Source organism: Xenopus tropicalis, chromosome 8 (genome assembly GCF_000004195.4).
Source record: "Xenopus tropicalis strain Nigerian chromosome 8, UCB_Xtro_10.0, whole genome shotgun sequence".
In the NCBI taxonomy this organism is placed as follows: Eukaryota; Metazoa; Chordata; class Amphibia; order Anura; family Pipidae; genus Xenopus; species Xenopus tropicalis.
The window spans coordinates 106,723,738-106,733,624 of record NC_030684.2 but is presented as its reverse complement, the minus strand read 5'-3'; positions in this window follow the sequence as shown (position 1 = coordinate 106,733,624).

Here is a 9,887-nt window from a genome sequence, read left to right as displayed (position 1 = left end):
TAACAGGAAGTAGTGTGGGAGCACAAGGCAGAACTCTGTCTATTAATTGGCTGATGGGGCCTAGCATGTATGTGTGCCTTGGCGTGTTTGTGTGCACTGTGAATCCTATGATCCCAGGGGGTGGCCCTTAATTCTTAAAATGGCAATTTTCTATTTAGCATTACCCAATAGCACATACTACTAAGAAAGTATATTTTTATGACTATGGTTTATTTAGATGAAGCAGGGTTTTACATATGAGCTTGTTTATGCAATATATTTTTATAGAGACCTTCATTGTTCGGGGTTATAGTTTACCTTTAAATGTGCAAGGTGATAAATCCTCACCCATTGGGATATCAAAGACTTTAGTGTGAAAGGCAATGGTGGCAGTGTGAGACCTGATGAGAAAGTTTGGGAGGCCGTGTTTTGGCCCTGCACACAACCCAATAAGTTACTGACCCAGTCAGGATTGGCTATTGGCAATTTTTCCAGATATAGAATTGATGCTAGAACTGGTTGTCATTGATATTCTGTAACTGGACTATGGTGCTAAATGGTGTGCCTCTGGGTTCTTTATTGGATCCGCATTGAATGTATCAGTGTTTGCTCATGACACAAATGTATGCAAAGCACTTAAATCAGTCATTCGGGGGGGGGGGGGCTACGTGGCAGGTAAGATTGAATATTGATAAATGTAAGGTCCTAAGGTCACTGGGATTTAAAAATATGTAGTCTACCTACCATACCCTTAATGGGGTTAAAGTAGGCAAATGACCTAGGGATACTGGAAAATAAACTCAGGCATAGGAGGCAATGCCAGTGTGAGACAGCAAGTAAGCTTTTGTATTATAAGGAGCTTCATGGAAAGAAGGGGCATTTTATATGTATCTAAAGTGGTGTGTTATTGGGAAAGTGGTTTCATTTAAGGAATATTTATGAACCATGTGACATCACAACAAGTATACTGTAAGTAGGGCTCTGACCATAATAAGCCCCAGAGGATATATGTATACCTACAAAATGTGTTGGTTTTTCTTAACATATGTTCCTTTCACAATTGCTTATCCTGATTCCTTTGCCCTGCACTTTTTTTTCTCACAAAGTAGGTCAACAATTGGGACTGGGGGGAAAAACTGTGGTCAACTAGAAGGCCCTGTTCCCCTTGTGAGCTTTGATAGTCAATGGTGCAGAGAAGTGGGAAACGGAGTGACTATGTCATCTACGATTATGAACAATCTGATGTGAGCATCTCTCTGTATTACCTGTTGGACTACAAACGATACATACTATATAATGTCTCATTTATTTTGGGTGTGAATGATTTATTGGAGGCTCAAGCACTAAGGGAGGATCATTCATTTATAGATCTTGAGAGACTTTTGAAAAGTGTGAGTTTTCTCTGTATGCCAAAACATGGCATACACAGACACAGCTGTGGGGCAAGAACTGACACTGCCTATTAGAGACCATACACAATATCATTTGTATACTTGTGTTACCTTTCATATCTACTGCATTTAGCTCCTCCAGGTACAACTTACGTGTCTACTTTGCTTTTGGCTAACTAGGAAATAAGCCGCACATCATTGCTGACATCAAGTGATTGTCCACACCACAGAGCATCAAACACCCTAAAAGCACTGCATGAAAGTATGCGATATTCGCAGGAGTATATTTATATTACAAACTCTAAGGAACCTACCTTAATGATATTAAGTAACCAACAGCTATGGAGAAACAACACATTGTTAAATGGACACCATCATCTGAAACATCTATACCTATGTTTCACTACGCAGCAGCCCTGTCCTGCTTTGTGGCTGAGATTATAGTCATCTTAATAACATGGTAATCAGACCACTGTGGTCTGAGATCTAAAACTCACTGTTTACATCACTGCAGGATTTTGAGTCCTTAGTAGGTTTAATTGCAGTTAAAATGTTTGTCGTTATATGAAAACTGCTTATATTTAGCAAAAGAAAACTGGCCAGCATTCATGAGCAGTGAATAATGAAAATGTACAATTTTGCAATGATATTTTCCCTTTAATACAAGACTTTATTTCTGAAAAAGACAACAGGATGTGTGTGGGAACATTAGCAGCAGCACTGGAACTAACTATAGCTTAAAAGGCAATCACATCCAAAAATATGAGTACTTTATCATCATCACGGCATGTATACAGTCTGCCTATCGATCTGAGAACCACTCAACCTTTTATCTGTATTTACCAGTCTGCAGGGCTAAAAGAGTTACAAATATACAGAATTTTGGTAGAGGAAGAATCACTTTTTTTGCAGAACTCTAATCTTTAGCAACAAGATGCGTGTACTGTAAGTAGTTTAGCTGTTTTTTTAGCTGATAAACGTATGCATATTATAGGGGCAAGGACAGAGTTAAAATAATCCTTGGGGGGTTGGTTGGGGTGATCTACAATCTGTAGTTGCTAAACTTTTATTACCAGCATCCCACAACAGCAAATGAACTTGAACAACAAAAGGTTAGATATGCCTTACGTATATACTGAAATGATAGATATAAAGCAATTGTTAAATATAATTATATGGCCATTGTAACTGTATTTTCTGCTTGGGAGGGCTCCAGGCAAATGCACTTGCTGCCCTCACCTTAATTTTCCCTGAATGCCAGCAAACAAACACATCTCCCTCGCATCAACAGTGCCCATAATCCTCCCCCTGATGTGACCTCTCTAATCTGCCACCTCCATCACACAGATGCTCCTGATCCTTCCCCTCCCACAGCAGCACGGCAATGTAATCCTTCCGCGCTCTCAAGGTTTTGTATAATAAAAACACTATGCTTTTCATTTTCATCTCTGCAAAAATTATCCATGGACCCTCTCGTGCCCAGCTCATCATTTTCCAGCACAACTAAATGGCAGGTTAAACAAGGGAATCTCGGGATGATCTTGCTCCTGACACAATGCTGTAATATCTCCCCGCTACACAGCTAATGAAACAAATCTATCATGTTTGTTTTCCTAGAAATACTTTCACTTAAAGTGCAGTTTTCCATTCCTTTTTGCTGTGACTCCCTATAAGTTTCTGTAGCTTGCAAGTTCATACAGTATGGGGTTTTGGCCCAAATGTTGGGGCCAAGAGAATGAAGTAGCCCTCACACAACAGAACTGCCCCCAACATATTTTTAAAGAATTTTCTCTCAGTATATTAGTAATGGCTCTGCATTAACTGTCTAGTGGTTCACAAACTAACCATGCAGTGGACCTATTTGAAAACAGGCAAAGTGGCCTAGGGGGCAAATACTCCCCAGTCCCCTGCTGACTGTCAGAGCCAGGACTGCACCATCAAACCTGCCTGATAGATATCTGCCTGATTTTCAGGAGGGCCCAATACATGGGTCAATAAGCTGCAAACTTGTTGTGAAAAAAAGACGAACCACCTTTTAGTACAGGTATGGGATGCCGTACCCAGAAACCAGGTATCCAAAAAGCTCCAAATTAGAGGTAGACCATCACCTATAGAGTCCATTATATAGTGAATAAAGTATCCTCTATTGTAAAATATAGGGATATTATAAGTCACAGAGGAGTTCCATGGCCATATCAAGGTCATGGAACTCTAATATCCTCATATTTTACAACGGGGTACTTTATTTTAGGGGTGCACCGAATCCATTTTTTTGGATTCAGCCAAACCCCTGAATCCTTCATAAAAGGATCCTAATTAGCATACACTAATAAGGCTACGGAAGGGTTAAATCTTCCTTAGCATATGCTAATTAGCATACGGAAGGATTACATTTTCAACTTCCGTGTTTACATGACAAAAACTCACGTGATTTTTGGGATTCTGGTTCGGTTTGGCCAAAAGCATGGGTTTGGCCGAATCTTGGCCAAATCTCAAACAGAATCCTGGATTTGGTGCATCCCTACTTTATTTATTATACAGTATTATTCAAGTGTTAGTGAGTCATGTTACAGAAATTACATCACAAAGCTCCAATTATAACCGATGACATCACTAAGCACTGTTTATAAGGGTTTGGTCTCATAGGGAAATGACCAAACTGCATATATAAGAAAATAATTCTAAATAATGATTTGTTTTATTCTGTAATAATAAAACAGTAGCTTGTGCTTGATGGTAACTAAGCTGCATGAATCCATATTGGGGGCAAAAAATTCCTGTTGTGTTTTTTTAAAGGAGAAGGAAAGGTAAAAACTAAGTAAGCTTTATCAGAAAGGTTTATGTAAATACAGCCATAAGCACTTACAGTAATGCTGCACGGAGTCCTCTATCAAAAGAAACACAGGGTTTCTTGCTTCTTTTTTTGTAAACATGATGTCTGTGCAGTTTTCTCCTCTCTCTTACTCCCCCTCCTACGAGAATGCTAAGAACTCCCCCCCCCCTCCCTTAGGAATGTGTTATCTCAGCTATAATAGCTAGAGCTGCAAAAAGGAAGCTACTTAAAATGGCAGCTGCTATCTTAACCACACAGAGAAATCTTCTAAAGCTGTTTACTCAGCTATGTTAATGGTTTCTGCAGAATAAATGTATTGTCCTAGGTGGCACTAATGTGGCAAATCTATTGGCAGTATAATGCCAAAATGACTTTCCTTCTCCTTTAAAGTGTAAATGATTTTAACAGACCTAAGGCATGGAGATCCAAATTACAGAAAAATTCCTTATCTAGAAACCCCCAGGTCCCCAGCGTTCCAGATAACAGACGCAGTATCTGCATCAGGGAAGACTGATGGGTGGCATATAACCCCTGCATGTGGGTTAGACATTGACCAGGCTAAAGCAGTTATAGTATAGAGACAGGGAAAAAGGCAGCACATTGCAAGTGCTCTTCATATGCAGGTCCCACCAATGTGGAATATGATTTTGATTATTTTTGGTAGTATAAGTATGTTCACCTTGCCCTTGCAGCACTCACATTAACCACAAAGGACTAAATATTCCAGTCCAGAGAAAGAAAGAGCAGGGCTTTATGTAAAGTAAGCAATGCAACAGGGCATCAGACCATATGAATATGTATTGAATTTTCTACAATATCCAGTTGGAAGAGCTGCACTGATCGCATTTAATTTCAATTAGGTAACTTTAGATTGGGGATTAGCATCTTTCTATAGCCAGCTGCAGAGAGAGAGAGAGAGAAGCGGTGGGGTGGCTGCTCAGCCTGCCTGTTAAAAACAAAGGGCAAGATACATAAAAGGGAGGGGGGGGGTGAGTAAATCCGATGCATAGTGATCGCTCTGCATGTACAGTATAACATTAATAACATCAATCAACATAATAAATGCATTGGGGTATTCTTATGTATAAGGTGATGCACTTTAATTCCCCAACCTCCATCATCAGGAATGCATTTCAAGGAAGGGCTCAAAAGCTTCCTACCAAATTGATCCTGTCTGTTAATCATAGATTTACCTTGACATTCTGCCCTGTGCCAGTTTCTGACTCTAGTGATTTTTCATTATCTGTTTTCATCTCCATTACTTGACGTCTGTTGTAATGTTCTCCTTCCTAAATCTTGCTGTCTTTGCTCATCTTCTGTTGGCTCGTTCCCCTCCACTTCTCAGGCTCATTGATCTTTATCCTTCCGGTTGCTGTGAATGGCAGCCTGGAATCCCTAGGTGCTGTTTGAGAACCAATCACAACCTGGAAAAAGCAATCATTTCCAGGCAGTCGTCACCTGATCTAAAGCACAGCCGCCCTATCAGTCAGGTGTTTTAATTAAAAGAAAAAAAAATATATCATTTATAAAAAAAAAAACAACCTTGCGCAGAATGCCTTATTTACACCGGAACGCCTTATATTTATTAAATTAAATTGTGTCCGAATCCTCCTGGAGAACAAAGCTACTCACACACAGAGTCAGTCTTCTATACACACCACTAGACTGTCTATTATATTTGCCATTGGTTACTGCTCCTGGGCAAACTTGTTGCCTTTTTATTACATATGGAGGATATAGACCTCTGAAATATTTTCAGCAGAAGCATACAATATACATACATAATAACTATATGTCATATTTACTTAGTGAAATGTGAATAAACACTGAATGCACGTGAAGCCTATATCTCCTTAAAAATAAACATCAAAATCTGCTATATCTGGCATTATAGGTTAAAATATAGCCACAGGGTGTTTGGACTAAGCATGCATGGTTTAGCAGCAACTATTCATCATTCAACTAATGCTTACTCTGTCTAGCATAGAAACAACTTAACCCATTAGGGATATTTATATGTAGAACACTTCCAGGTGGTATTTTTTATTTGTTTGGACTTTGTATTAATAACAACAAAAAAATGATTGCTGCAAATTTAGATTGATATTACCTAATGTACAATGAAGGCAGAGCACAGCTAATATCCACATATGAAACAATATGGGATACATTATTTATTAAAATACATAACTTTAAGTAAATCATGTGACATCACTTAGTTAGGGATTACCCTCCAGACGGTGGAGGTTAGGCTGATGCCACACGAGGCGTAGGGCTGATATTTTCGGCAAGCGGAAAAACGCTTGGCGAAAATTCAGCCCTACGCCTGCTACTTGTGCCTGCACCCGAATGAATGAGATACGCTCGGGTGCAGGCACATGTAGCCGATATACGCATGAAAACAGGAGACTTTGCATTCTCTCGCGTTTTAACGCGTATATCGGCTACATGTGCCTGCACCCGAGCGTATCTCATTCATTCGGGTGCAGGCACAAGTAGCAGGCGTAGGGCTGAATTTTCGCCAAGCGTTTTTCCACTTGCCGAAATTTCAGCCGAATTTCAGCCGAAATGCACCGGACTCCTCACCCCCCAGCTCCACGTTGGATTTCCCCTGGAAGGTTTGGCAGCAGCTGAGAAGGGGTTTTATTTTTTACAGTTTTTAAACATTATGGATTATATAGGCACCCAAGGGCGAGGGCGGCCCCCTCTAAGGCTCTGCCTAGCCCCTTGCGTGCCTATATATAAATACAGCCCTGCACTAAGTACTGATTACATCTGATGACATCACTAAGCACTGTTTGTAAGAATATAATTAACAGGATAATCATGGTTCTTATGTATTATATGCACAAACATTATGGTATATCATTTTGCATCTCTCCAGCTGTTGTTAAACTGTAACACCCCACATCCCGCCAATGGTTGTATGTATTGCCTGGTACCTTCCTCTAACTCTGGCCCCCCCAGTGCGTGAACCAATACCAACCCCCCCCCTCCCCATTGCTCCGTATGGGAGCAAAATTTCCACATTCTCTTTGCGGTGGCCCCCCCCCCCTAAATTTGTGCCGCCTTAGGCCCCAAATCTGTGATGTTTCCTTGCCAAATTTTCACCGCAGTTGGACGCCTGTCTGTCTCCATCCCCTAGCAGTTAGTGGGGTAGTACACAAGATATAGACAGATGATAAATTAGATATTTATTGGGAATAAAACCCTATCCATTTTACAGCATATATGTCCATCAGCAGGATACATGCCTATGATTACTGGGGATGGTTTTGGCAGTGAGACCCTTGAGGATATTTTACAACAGTATGTGCTCAAACAGTAAAGATGCAAGCATACAACAATGGCTGTGCAGTGGACACACAATATGGCGCAAGTACGCACACCTAACTGTCTACTCAAGTGCAGACTAACCCTTGCGTTGTGTAATTTCCCAAATGACATAAGGATAAGTTGTACAGGCTTTGCAGAACCCACTTTAGAATCATCAGGGCATGCTCTATATATTTCTGCCTGTGTAATAACCTGACCTACAAATTAGCTCCGTGTCTCATTGCCATTCCTTGCCATGCGCATTAAATATAATTGCTGGTATCTAATCCAGATGATAGGATGCCCAAATTAATTGAATTTTATCACAGGTTTTCCCAGAGGGATCTCAAAATAAAACCTTTGTGTGTGCTATTTATCTATATTAGTATGTGTCCCAAGGCGCTGCCTATACTCATTTAAAGTACCTTTAAGATTCCAGTCATTTTCTCTGTGATGTCCATATAAATGCCATGTTAATTTAAAAAAATTCTCAGGCTTTTTTCAGGCATTAAAAGAAAATATGGCAAACTTAGTTTTGTAGCTATTTTGTTGTTGTTTCATGGGAGTAAAAGCCCAAGTTGAGGCTGAGATAAGGGAAGTATTATCCCCGATGCTAGGGCTCCTGCTGTGAAAGTTTTGGGCCACAGTATATTGTCTCCTCCTTGCCCAACGTCATGTGATGCCTTTACAGCAGCCCCCCCCCCCCCCAGAAGATGGACTTGGCCCCTACATGATACTTACCTAGGGGCTCAAGACAGAAAGAAGCTGCAGTCTGACAGACATTCTGATCAATATCCAGTGTCCCCTGTGAGTATCATATTTTGCTTTACCTTTAATGATTTGTCTTTTTAATGGGGAATGCTTTTTTTTTAAACTTTTAAAACTTTTTTAAAAAGACAAACTCTTTTTATTGATTTTGTGTTTAAACACAGGGATAGGGATACAGAAAAAAGAGGGGGGGGGGGGTACAGCCATAGTTAAGTTTCTTCATCCATTAGTATTAATATACAAATACATGCATGTACCATGTTCACTCAAGGTAGTCTAAGCAAGTGTGTTTCTAGACAGCTTCCCCATACTTTATTTGGTTGACCTGTGGCTTCTTATGTGAATTTGATTAACCAGTTCTATCCACCCAGTTTTTTGGGAGGCAAGGGAGCCATCCAGTGCATAATCAGCATTTTATTTGCATAGTATATTAACCCATGCAGAATATGACCCATGTGGAATAGTCTATTTGGTGTATAATATGTCCTAAGCAAATAAAATCTGATAGTGGTTTCCAGTAGCCTCTTCCCATTGGTCAGCCCCTAGTTCAGGAATACAGTATCTTCACGCCATTTATTATATGCTGCTTGGAATAGGGCTGGAGTGGTAGACAATAATTGTGCATATAAGTTGGAGACCATTTTAGGATGATCATCCCTACTTAGCAACAAGAGGAGTGGAGGTTCCGCAATGGTCAACTTAGTTGCCCCAAACTGTGCTCTAAAGGTATGTCACATCTGCAGATATCTATACATAGGCAGGTGTGGCATATTGATTTTATCCGTGAGTTCTACCATGTCAATGAATTTTGAGTTTGAGTCCCCTAGATATTTAATTTTTTTGGGTGCCCAAAACTATATGGCCTCAGAATGATAAAAGTGTTGCAAGTTAGAGTGCACAACAGTAAACAAGAGGTTAGTATTGGGGATTTAATTTGCTACTTTCAAGGTAACTTGACAAGCAGCTACTGGAGCTTTTGACCATGGGGGGAGGGGTAGATGATCTTTGGCCTTCCTAAAGATGTAGTTTTTTGGTGCCTCCAATAAGCCCAGGGTATTAGCCTGGAGTATCACATTTTGATTTTCCATTTCCTGAGTGAACAACCAATTGATATAGCTTAACTGGCCAGCTAAATAATAGAAATATAAATTTGGGAGCCCCCAACCCTCCTTACCCCCTTGGTAACTTATTATTCTAGAGGAAGGGGCGTATCTGGGCATGAATTGAGTCACAAATTTGTTTAAGGATTAATGTCAGTGCATTATAGAAGATATATAAGTACTTCGGTAGAAATACCATTTTAATTATATTTATCCTTCCCCGCAAAGTGAGGGGAAGGGAGGCCCAATGAGTTAAAGATTTTTTATTTATTTTTATTATTGCTGCTGTGCTGAACCGAGCTCTGTCTCAGCCGCCTCTGAGAATCTTCAAGCCAGTGTACCAGCTGGTGGGATTTTATGGGATTTCGGCAGGAATTTATACTAAACCTGAATTATTCCATAATCCATCCATTTTGTCTTTTTTTCCCCTGCACTGTATTTCATTCTTGTGACACTGCTGCCTGATACTTAATCCTTTTGTATCTTTATAAATCACTGTTG